Source organism: Limulus polyphemus, unplaced genomic scaffold (genome assembly GCF_000517525.1).
Source record: "Limulus polyphemus unplaced genomic scaffold, Limulus_polyphemus-2.1.2 Scaffold1094, whole genome shotgun sequence".
NCBI classification, from domain to species: Eukaryota; Metazoa; Arthropoda; class Merostomata; order Xiphosura; family Limulidae; genus Limulus; species Limulus polyphemus.
This window is the reverse complement of record NW_013666704.1, coordinates 99465-112306: the sequence shown is the minus strand read 5'-3', so window position 1 is coordinate 112306 and position 12842 is coordinate 99465. Positions and strand designations below refer to the sequence as shown.

The window sequence follows — 12842 nt, the reverse complement described above, 5'->3', positions numbered from 1 at the left end:
AATGTTTTTCTTAAGAATAAACTAAATGGTTTGTTATGCTAAAGGAATGAGGTATGAGAATGTATTTTTTTTTACAAAGTCTAGTAATAAAATGTACTGCTTACTTGTTACTGAACAAAATATTTACAATTTTCAAGTCACAGTATTTACTTTATAAATTTTGTTGTTATAATATTTTACATTTTTGAAAGAGTACTTATATTCTTCTATTTTGTTGGTTACGGACATTGACCCTCAAGAAGTCAAGCCCTATCAATAAACACCGTCCGGAAATATCATACCTTACTGTTAAATTTACCCAATCAAATTGTAGTTTCAATGCATTCATTGTAGTTGATGTACCCGATGATGCCAGGTTAACCTGGTGAAACGTTGTGCTTTCATTAAATTTTACTTTGTTTATCCGATTTATCAAGTTTACTGAACAAAATATTCTTCTGGTTGAATAGTAGCAAATAATAGGTAGAAAAATTACACTCATCAGCTAGACTCTTCGTATGTTTACAAACATATGTATGTTTATTGGACACATTTTTGTCAACCATTTATTATTGAAGAGACAACAATAAGAAAACAAAACATACCTAATGAAAAGGAATCTTACAATTCAACATATTTCCTAAAAAATACAATATAAATTGCAAATAAAATTAAACTCTGTCGTTTAGTTCATTGGTACCTAATAACGTAATATGAATACATACATACTGCATATAATTTGAATAGGATATATTTTTCTATGTTTTATATATAAGATATCGGATCCAATAATTCTCCTTTTGCTGAGAAATATAGAAGCGATCATATAATCTTAATTAAACAAATGAATGCGAAGTAGTAAAATAAGGAAACCAGCCAGAACAAAAGTTAAGATATTTTGAGTTATTTGTAACTTAATTTGTATTGTATCGAATTACACATTGTAATGTATTGTATAAATCTTTGATAGAATGTAAATTGATGTGCTTTGAGCTGATATGTAAGTAGTTAATTTGTTGTCTCTCTTTCTTTCTTTTTTTTTCATTGAACTGTAGTGTTGTATCACTTACAGATGTCGCTCGCTTTTGTCCTGGTATTATTAGACTTTTAATTAAAATAATCACTCAAATCTAAGGTATACCAGTTGATCCACATTCTTGTGCTAGTATTGTCGTTTTTGTGTAGTTAATTGTGGTCATTGGGAGGTCATTCCCCGTACATTTTCACCATTCTCTATCCAGCTCGATATTTAATTTACAACTATCATGGTATAAATTCGTCATGCCAACACCGATAATTGCATCACTTGCGTTCCGTTTCTCTAATGTAATCCTTGATATATTGTCCCTGGACTCTTGGTTTCTGACAGCTGGACCCTAGTGGTTCTGCTAATATTTTATGTAGCTACTGCTACGACATTTTTATCTCATGACCGTCCAGGAAATAACTTATCTTTGATTTACTTTTTATCATATAAGCAAATAAAAGAAAACACTACTTATCAAAGCCTGAGAAACCTAGAAGTAATATTCGTGTACAGTACTGTGCAAAAGTGTTAAGACATAAGAACATTTTGTAATTATTTCAATTTTATGGGGCTGATTCTTTCACGTCATTGCAGAATGTAAATTTCAACACTATGGTAATGCTTCACTGATCCCTGTTCACAATTGAATGAGCCAGGGTGAGAATACTTATCATTCTTTAGAATTCCCATATACTTGTACCAAGGGCATGTCATAAAAGTTCTGCTTGAATGAAAATACTGATCAAATTTAGGAAATAACTGTCATGGTACCCCATGCAGTGTCTTAACTATATAGAAAAAAGCTTGCATATGGTACCGGTATATGCTAGAATAAATCAATTTAATAGCACTCCACAAATACACCTTGATAAAAACAGTGTTTAACACCATATATTAAGTTTTATTGTCATGCCACAGCCCCAAAAGCGTTTAAGAGTTGTCATTAGAGCAGAGAATTCGCATAAAAGCTCTCCGACAAATTGCTGCAGACTTGAAATGCTTTCCAAACACTAACATGTACACCTTAGATCGTGAGACGAAGACGGGTAAATTTGAAAATAGGAAAAGAAGAGGCAGAACACCTAAACTCGATGATATTGATGTTAAGTATCTTAGTTTATTCAACCTTCGTGACAGAAGGAAGACTGCCATTAATCCCAAGCATGAGACAAACGACTATGTACCCAATGACAGAAAAGTGTCCAGATCTACAGTATCAAGAAGACTCGACGAGAATGGAATATTTGGTCATGTAGCACTTTAAAACTGTCAAGATACTGATATTTGCAAAAAGTACAAAAACTGGACTGTTGATGATTAAAAAAGGGTGTTATTGACGGATGAGTCCAAGTTTGAAATATTTGGTTCAAAGCGTAGGTTGTACGTCCGGCAGAAGAAAGGTGAAAGATACTTATCTCATTGCATAGAACCTACCATGAAGCATGGGGGAGGCAGTGTGATGGTTTGAGAGATACTGATCCATCATGGTATACCCAATGATTTGCGTATTACTGGTAAAGGATTCTACTACCAAGAAGATAATGACCCCAAACACTCATCCAACCTATGCAGAAATTACTTAGCTAAGAAAGAAGCTGCTGGAGTAATTCAGATGACGCAAAGGCCCCCCACAGAGCCGCGATCTCAACCCAACTGAGCAGATCTGGGATTTGTTCGATCCAAAACAAAAGAGTTACTTCCAAAGAAACTTTATCGGAGTGTATTAGAGACATTTGCAGTAAAATCCCAAAGGACACTTTGATTAAATATGTTGGAACAATGCCTGAAAGACTGGGGGACACAAAATATTAACTATTTGCTGAACTCAGGCACTTCCACTGAATTTCTGTTGTATTAAATATGAAGATTAATGTAATTTTGATGTTTCATCTGTGATTTACATTCCATTGTTCTTTGAAAGTAGCCTGATACCTAATTTTTAACCTTGTTTTAGCACTTTTGCACAGTACCGTATATTCAAAGTATTTCATCAACTATATTGCCATCAAAAACTTGTAAAACAGACTAACAGTGTTAATAATTATTATCTAAACGTTGATTTATTTCCTATTAAATTTCGTAATGAGTGCCGTATTAATATCCTGATTTTTTGATCAAATAGAAAAACAGAAACACTATACAATATAATTCATCTATTACTCATTGATTCTTGGTATTTGAGTTGCTATGTTTCTCTTAATGTAAAACAAATTATTACTCCGTCTTAGTGTAAACAGTTACATTTGTGACAAATCTCTAAGTTCAGATAAAGACATAAATAATACTAATTTACTTACTGCAAAGTAGTCAGTTTTGACCCAGAACTTTGTTCAAATGTTGTGATTCAAGATACAATATTCCATACTTGACCGTGGGGTTTCAAATATTGCCTGGGTTTTATCCTTTTAGCTTGCTGTACATCACCTTTTGTCACATCTATTCGTAAGTATCAAATATTCAGTAAATTTATATTTGCGTTTTGATTACATGTCATGTAATGCAAAAACAACTACAGCTAAGCAGTTGGTAATAAACATCTGTAACAAAACCATCTCACACCGTCGGCTACAATATTTACATGTTCATTTCAATTCAGTATTTCCTCAGTCAAGAGGCGGCCATGGATGTTTTTCTGCTAACACTGCCTTCTGTCATGATATGTGTCCTGCTGAAGGTGATACATACTTCAAGAGCAAACATTATATTCCAAACAAATCAAGTAGTCTTGTCACATCAGGCTATGTTTTTTTTGTTTTTTTTGTTGTTGTTTTGTTTCGCATAGCCTACATTGAAAACGAATAAATCGAAACTGAAATATGTGAAGGTGTTTTGAACATAAATAGAAATAATATGTACTGTGGACTAGTATTTCAAGGAAAACATGTATTTAAAAAATCATGAGCTGAAGTAATAGTGACTATCAAAATATATAGTAATTCTAAAAGAAATTAAATGTTGAATTTCTTTAGTTGAGGTTTCGTAATGTTTCTACATTGGCATAATGTTATTTAATACTCCTTAGAAGACCTTACTTGTTTTTATGGTAGGTGTTTTTACATTTTTATACTAATAATTTAAAAACAAGAGTTAGGTAAAACTGGTCTTAAGGGGTTTGCGGTTAAAAAAAAAATAAACAAACATCGCAACACTCTTTTGTTTGATTGGTAATAAACAAAATAACTTTGAAAAATTAATTTAGTGTTCATCCACCGAAAGTGTTCCCAAGACCTTGGAAGCACCATCTGCAGCCTTCTCACGGATACAAAGAAATGTTCTCCTGACATATTTGTCGTCTTAAGAGCAGTCTATGGTGGTTGAAGCTGGTCAATAAAAACACAATTTTTATGCGCAATGTTCTTTTGGACGTAGTAGCTATTGATGAGAAAATGTTGAAGTTTGAGTTAAGTGATTTTTTTTTTTCAAAACTAAAACGTTCAAAATGGAACGCATCACACAAATAAAATAACCACACAGCGTTACTTCTTGACCCAATATACATATAAGCTACAAAATACTGTATAGATTTATATATATATATATGTATGGTATTGTGAAATAGTCAGGTAATATTGTTTCGTAAATATTTCTCATTTTACCATTTTCGATTGAATGATCAAAGCTGTTATTCAGTACACTAATCAGTCACGCAATATTATGATACAAAGCAGTACACTAATCAGTCACGCAATATTATGATAAAAAGCGTAACATCGATTCTCAAAGTGCATTTGTGAATAACTTAAGAAATAATAATACAGATCTACTTGAAAGGGCTAATTTAGCATGGTTCTAAAAGCTAGTTTAAGTGTTGTTGTGGTAGATTTTAAATAAAATTTAATGTAATTCATCAATTCAAAGATTGAATACCCACTTATGGAGGTGAACCTGCACAAACTCAGTTTTGTGTGAGTGCGAATCCAAAGGCATAAATATTTAAAAGTGATTACTAACGAAGTATTCACAGTTAAGTAAAACCTTTCATTTGCTGCTATCTTACACCGTAGCGCATAGAAATACGATAAATCGACTAGAATTATGTCTATTGCAACCATGATTGTAATATTTAAAAGTGATTACTAACGAAGTATTCACAGTTAAGTAAAACCTTTCATTTGCTGCTATCTTACACCGTAGCGCATAGAAATACGATAAATCGACTAGAATTATGTCTATTGCAACCATGATTGTAATATTTAAAAGTGATTACTAACGAAGTATTCACAGTTAACTAAAACCTTTCATTTGCTGCTATCTTACACCGTAGCGCATAGAAATACGATAAATCGACTAGAATTATGTCTATTGCAACCATGATTGTAATATTTAAAAGTGATTACTAACGAAGTATTTACAGTTAAGTAAAACCTTTCATTTGCTGCTATCTTACACCGTAGCGCATAGAAATACGATAAATCGACTAGAATTATGTCTGTTGCAACCATGATTGAACTTTTGCACTTAAGATTGTCTTTTGTGATGTTAACGCCCACACGCATGTATATATACCTAAGTGTCTTGTTGTTTTCGACAGCTAATGAGCCTTATAGATTGTATTGATTGGCTAAATGACAGTTGTGGTACAAACAACCTAATTAATAATTTTTACTGGAGATTTTTTCCCCATTTTTATATTTTGAAATAATTGAATATAAAGCAACAAAACGAAGTATATTATATACTTCTAAAAGTGTATAAAGAAAAGCTAGATAATAAATTTAATAATATAAATCTATTCCTTTTCATAAGCGTTTTTATAAACTGTTTACCTTTATCATAGTTATGGCTTAAATCTTAGTGACAAAAATAATTTTTAGCTAAATATTGCAATTTTTAAACCATTCGATTTATGCACGAGACTATGACCGCATATTACAGCGGTATCCCTAGTTCTATGAATATTTTCTGTCAGAATAAGTGCTGGTAACATAAACTGATAAATTTACAATATCTGAACTTATATCACAATTCACCATTTATTTTAAGCATCCTTATTATTATTATCATTTCAGCAATATCTGCGAACCTAACGGCAATCAAAGATGGTTCTATTGTTCTACCCTGTAATGTAACCTTTCCAGCTGAGGATGATGCTATTTCATTAGTATTGTGGTTTCGTGGTGCTTCCGGTGTACCGATCTATAGCTTAGATGCTCGCAATGGCTCAATCTACAAGGCCTCTCATTTCTCAGACGACATCCTAGGAGCACGTGCCTACTTCGATCTGACCTCGAAACCCCCACTACTAAAGATAACACCGGTCAAAGAGGAGGATGAAGGAGAGTATGAATGTAGAGTGGATTATCGACGAGCACGCACAGAAAAATGGAGGGGACACTTGAGAGTGATTGGTAATCCCTGTTTATCTGTTGCTATGTACAGTTCCTTTCCGATGATAAACGGCTTTTCATGTTTAATCAGAAACATATATGAAACCTGGAAAGTAATTGATAGCGGCATCATTTATAAAACTTATTTTTACGTTTGTATACCCTATGCAGTTTATATTTTATAACTTATAATATAAATTTTATAAATACAATACTGTCATTAATACTACATCCTAAACTATAAAAACAACTAGTAATATAAATTTTATGAATACAATACTGTCATTAATACTACATCCTAAACTATAAAAACAACTAGTAATATACATTTTATAAATACAATACTGTCATTAATACTACATCCTAATATATAAAAACAACAATTAGTAATATAAATTTTATGCTTCATACGTTAGTCTGCATTAAGATATATTGGTAAAAAAAATGTCATGACATATCATTGATAACAAAGAGCTGAAGATGTGGCATGTTTTGTTTTGTTTGTTTGCTTTTTAAGAAGTACTGTTAATGTTTATACATCAAAGATTTTATCTTAATTTTTATCTCCTTATTTATTTGAAAATATCGGAATTTCTCAAAAATATAAATACTCAAAATTGTAGCATAAAAACAATACATGTTGATGACAATACTACATCCTAAACTATAAAAACAACAATGACAGATTGTATTTAGATATACACTATTTTTATACTTCTTAATTTTGTCATATTCTTCACAAAATATTGTTATTTTATTTTGAAATAATTTGAAAGAATGAATTAGACGTGTAAAATTGTTTTTTTTTATGCTTGGGCAACATCAGCCATTATTAATAGATGATTTATTAGTATTAGCTTTCATCATTTATTTAGTTTTAGACTAGAGCTATGATTTACACTAAATAATATAGCGCTATGAATATATTTGGAATAAAGAAAAACACTGCATTCTCCTACTAATGTTCCTTTACGTACTGTTATAAATCGTAAGATCGAAATAGCATAACATTAACGCATTTTAATTAGAAAATCCCTTTTCAGTTCCTCCGCAGAATGTTGTTATCATGGACAAGAAAGGAAAACGAACAGAAGGAATTATCGGGCCATACAATGAAGGAGACGTTCTCTCATTATCCTGTGAAGCTGAAGGTAATAAACTTAAATAATAGCGGTCATTAAGTTTCTTATATCAGAAGACTGATTATATCTTTTACCCTCATGAAAAAATATGAGTAACCGTCAGTAGATAAGAGTCATAATTACATTAACTTCGATATGGATATATCCAAAACGTAGTCTTAAATAGTTGAGTATATAATAGCTTTACGATTTATTAGTTTTGTTAAAAATAAAGAGCTTTAAAAGACTGACAGTAATTTGTACGAACAATAAATCAAACATACATATGCAGTTTTTTGTCAACTGTAATATAAGAAAACTTGAATATATATATACTACAGGAACGATTAATGGTTCTGAAAAGCTGTACAAGTAGACTGTTGTCCTCACAACCTGTTTCTTACACAACAAAGTGCAGTTTGGCGCACAAAAAAGTCGCTCTAGTTGAATGTTTTATTGAAAAATGACTGGTAAACTGAGCAGGAGGGCTGAGAATGTGCAGACGATATACAAGGAGATAAAATGACAGTACTGCGAGAAGGATGGCTGAGAATGTGCAGACGGTATACAATGAAAGAATATGACTGGTAAAGTGAGCAGGATGGCTGAGAATGTGCAGACAGTATACAATGAGAGAATATGACTGGTAAAGTGAGCAGGATGGCTGAGAATGTGCAGACGGTATACAATGAGAGAAAATGACTGGTAAAGTGAGCAGGAGGACTGAGAATGTGCAGACGGTATACAATGAGAGAATATGACTGGTAAAGTGAGCAGGAGGACTGAGAATGTACAGACGGAATACAATGAGAGAAAATGACTGGTAGAGTGAGCAGGATGGCTGAGAATGTGCAGACGGTATACAATGAGAGAATATGACTGATATAGTGAGCAGGAGGACTGAGAACGGTTTCGGCAAACATAACGTTACAGAAATTACTATTAAAAAATGAAAAAACCTCCTCCTACTTGGACTAAGATACATCATAAACACACTGGGCAGATTTCCATATTAGGTGTAAAATTTTGTATAGAACAAGAAACAAGTTTATGATCATTATTATTTTATATGAAATTCGTACACGAATGCTTACATTTACGGCTAGTTATAATTTTACCACAAGATTAATGAACAATATGTCTGAAAACTTAAGACAGCTTATCTTTAAAATGCTATCTATACTCTGCAAACTATATAAATTGTGGTGTTGTGGTGTTCATTGATTCTCTCTGTAATTTGTTCTTCAAACACTTGTTTTACTATATGTATATACATATTCTTAATTTTCATACTTCAGTTATTTGTTTTACAGTTAGAATCCTAAATGACAGTATGAATAAAATAACTTCGAATTTATGTGTGTTACGAATTGTTAATTACAACTGTAAACATGTCATGAAACATAATAGGTTAAGGCGTAATTTTCACCATATATACATTTTAAATACAAATATGTCATAAGGAAATGGCAATAAAATTAGCTTATCATCTTAAGCAACATATCAGTATATCTATTATTTAACGGATAGAACATTTTACTCGTGTAATACCATACTAAAAACGATACATCAACTTGCGAGTTAACATTTTGAGATATATATATAGTACTGGAAATAATTATAAAAATCTACCAGTTGATGTATATACAGAAGTCGCAGAAATGAGTAATTATAACTAAACAGTAAAATTTATGAGAAAATACAAGGAAAAAAACTTTAAAATTTGCACAGTTAACTAGTATCTTACATTTGATTTAAACGTAGTCGTACACCTTAGCTTTATGCTACACTAGATCAATCAAAATATGATTGTGAATTATTTTTCCAAATGTTCAGTATTACTCCTCACAGCTCAGTCATGTTGTTTCTTTGCTGCTTAATTTCAGAGTTTTCATGTAAGCACCAAAAGTCACAAGTGAAATTTGTGGAGGGTAAACCATAATTGTGGGTCTCGTCGGGCGTAATTTCTCAACTGTGTATCATTTCATCACATTTTCTGCGTCTTTATCATTACTACTTTGCTGAAAGATACATCTCTGCGTAACAGGACTTGTTTAAGAGAAAATAACATGATGGATAAAAATCTGTTGTACCTGTTAACAGTCACGGTGCCATCAATTTTGTGTAGATTTCCAATACTACGACCTTGGATGCAGTCTACACTTTTATTTGCTCCCACCCTCAGCATGATTCATTGCATTTGTATGATATTGAATTATTGTACCAACTATCCAGTATTGCTGACGGATGCCATATAATTTGCCTTTGGATTTAGTTGTAAAAACACTTTATCCAGGTGTGTACAGATTATTGTTTGAAGTCTGATACACACTTTAGGTTTTAGATTTGCTTATCTGTCATAAGCAGTGATTCTTGAGCAGCTACACATCCATAATACCAGTTCGTGTTAATATGTATCCTATTGTATTTGGTGCAAATTTACAACTATACGTACCGCTAGGTCTATGGCAGGATTTATACTGGTTTGTTTTGCATACCATAAGAGCATGCACTGAGTTACCTGACATTACTTTCGAAGATTTAGATCTTTTTACTACGACCACTTCTATTATTAACATTACCAGATTCACATATCGTATTCAACGTTTTCTGTACAGTTCCTACTGAAGCATAACATTTCGTCTCAGTCTATAGGCTGTCGTATGCTTCACCAGTCAAACACTCTTATTTATACAAGTTGGTCATGTACCATTTCTTCCCTGTTAACCACGAGGACGTTCACCACATTACTGTTGGGAATAGAATGGCTGCCTTTATTTCTCTATGCATTATGCTGGTTTAGTGTTGCCTGATTAGGTGGATGATCGCCAGTTATAGTGTAAATTATAAACACGTGACTGTCTACTCAAGTGACTGTGTTTTCATATAATAGAAGGAGAGTAATTCTATAATACCTGCATGTTATGCCCATTTATTTTATTTAAAATTTCCATAATCATTTCGAATATAAGAAATAATTTCTAAGTAAAGTATGACAGTAGTAAGGTTAAGTTAGAACAGATAGGAAGGATTTTCGAAAGATAACTTAAACGTTTTATTTAAAGCTATCAAATATATTCAATTGAACTATTCATTGTTAATATCGCGACCCCACTAATTCGAATATATAGTGCTGCGAAAATGACACGTGTTACCCATATGCACATGGCCAAACAAAACATGGTCCAGCCTTAAGTTGGCAATATATGACATTTACTAGCCATATCTGTGTCGTATTAGAGAAAAGTAAGACTGACAACAATTTAACTCACGTCATTATTTACTGGTGTGGTTTTGGTTTGTTTTGAATTTCGCGCAGAGCTACACTAGGGCTATCTGCGCTAGCCGTCCCTAATTTAGCAGTGAAAGACTAGAAGGAAGGCAGCTAGTCATCACCACCCACCACCAACTATTGAGATACTCATTTAAAAAACGAATAGTGGGATTGACAGTCACTATATAACGCCCCCACGGCTGAAAGGGCGAGTATGTTTAGTGGAACGGGGATTCGAACTCGCGACCCGCAGATTGCGAGTCGAGTTCCCTAACCACCTGGCCATGCCGGACCCGTTCTTTATTGGATCAATATGATCATTTCATCTATACCTTACTTGTATATTCTTTAGCCAACCCATCCTTTCAAACATCATTTCACTCCTCTGGTATTCGGTGTTGAAATGTTCTGACTAGAAATCCTTATTGGGCCAGTAAAGAATGATGTGATATAACACTTCTATCATGATGTCATTTTCTCACAAATTACTACTTATAATAATCCACCTTTTTTGTATGTTTTATCTCACTCTAACAAAAGATGTAAAAATTTGTTCTTTACAAATTATAGGTTTCAATTTTAAATAGCAATTCACTCTTAAATCTATTTTTTAGGCAAAATGTGGTTGAGAAAGTATTCTAGTATTTGCCTATTGTTACAAAATAACTATTCTTCATATATGAATTCACAATTCATAACAGTTAACAATAACATATGAATATTTATAAAGAGTCGATACAAATGAGCACATTCACTTACAACATAGTTTAATTTCTAACTATTATTCGGAAGGAAACAATAATTAAATTGGTTTCAATTGTTTGGTAATATTTTCTTCAGTACTAACAGTAAACACCAGGAATATCAACCATGCTAACAGTACAGTACCAACTATTTAGTAACGTTTGCCCTACCCAGTATACTACACATATATATTTATAAACGAATGGCGTCAAATAATGATTTGTTTCGAAGTTAATAAGTTATTTATTTTCCTACAGGTTAATACACAAACTTCAAACATGCAACAAACATAAAATATAGATTCAGCTTTTGGATAAGAAATATTTCAATCTCATGAAATAGTACGTGTTAATATATATATGACAATAATAACTACGGAATGCAAGTGCATATGGAATTTTCATTGACAGATGGTTATAAATTATATATCTAAAGACAAGTAAAAAAATATTACACTTCAGTTACTACTCAGACATGAAAAACATGTTTCATGCAATAAATTCACTACGCTAATATTTGGTATACACGTATTTTGGCTCCAAGAGTCAAAAGAAGGTGTTCACATTCTATATGTTTTATAAGTTCCACGTGTGATAATCTCTAAATGCGACAATTTATACCTCTTACAAGTAACCTTTTTTCATGTTGTTGAACAGTGTATTAGAGTCAACTATAAAGTTCCTAGATGGCGTAATGTGCAAGTAATTCGTCATTAATACTTCTCATGTAAAAATTAGTTTATTAAATTTTCTGCTTGAAAGTGTATAGGGCTGCTAAGGAATGAGTTGGCAGGACAGATATAAAGAAATTCACTGAAATAAAGTTATGTATTTTTTTTTATTTCTCGTTAATTATTTTTATTGGTTTGGAACTGAACTATAGATTTCAATAAAACTCTTAAGCGCATGTATGGCTAATTACGGGTGAGATACTGCTAAGCCTATTTTTCTAGTAGTAATTCATGCTTAATCGCTTGTTTTGTGTTTAAGCGCAAAGATAAATAATAAATATAGAGTGAATACTCCAGTACTAATTTTAGTTTGGAAGACATATGTATACATATGCATATATATTGAATATGATTTGGGATGCATTACGCAAAAGGTACATGTTTCTGTATATTAATCAATTCAGAAACATGTAGTTTATGCGTAATACATTTCAAAATATATTCGATAAAAAATATATCTGTCAACACCTCAGACTTTAAAACTCAGCGACTTTTTTTATCTTGATTATCGATTTTCTAAGCATAATTCTAGTGTTGGAACATGTTTGTATAGATAACTGAAAATAATCGACGAAATATAGTTAGGATGAAAAAAAAGTTTTAAAAATTTGTATTTAATGGTTTGTGAATCCCCCTAGTG

General features: G+C 32.0%; 1 pseudogene; it reads left to right on the top strand.

Moving 5' to 3' along the window:
• The window catches only part of LOC106462101, a 169365-nt pseudogene that overhangs the window by 99102 nt on the left and 57421 nt on the right, over positions 1-12842 (top strand).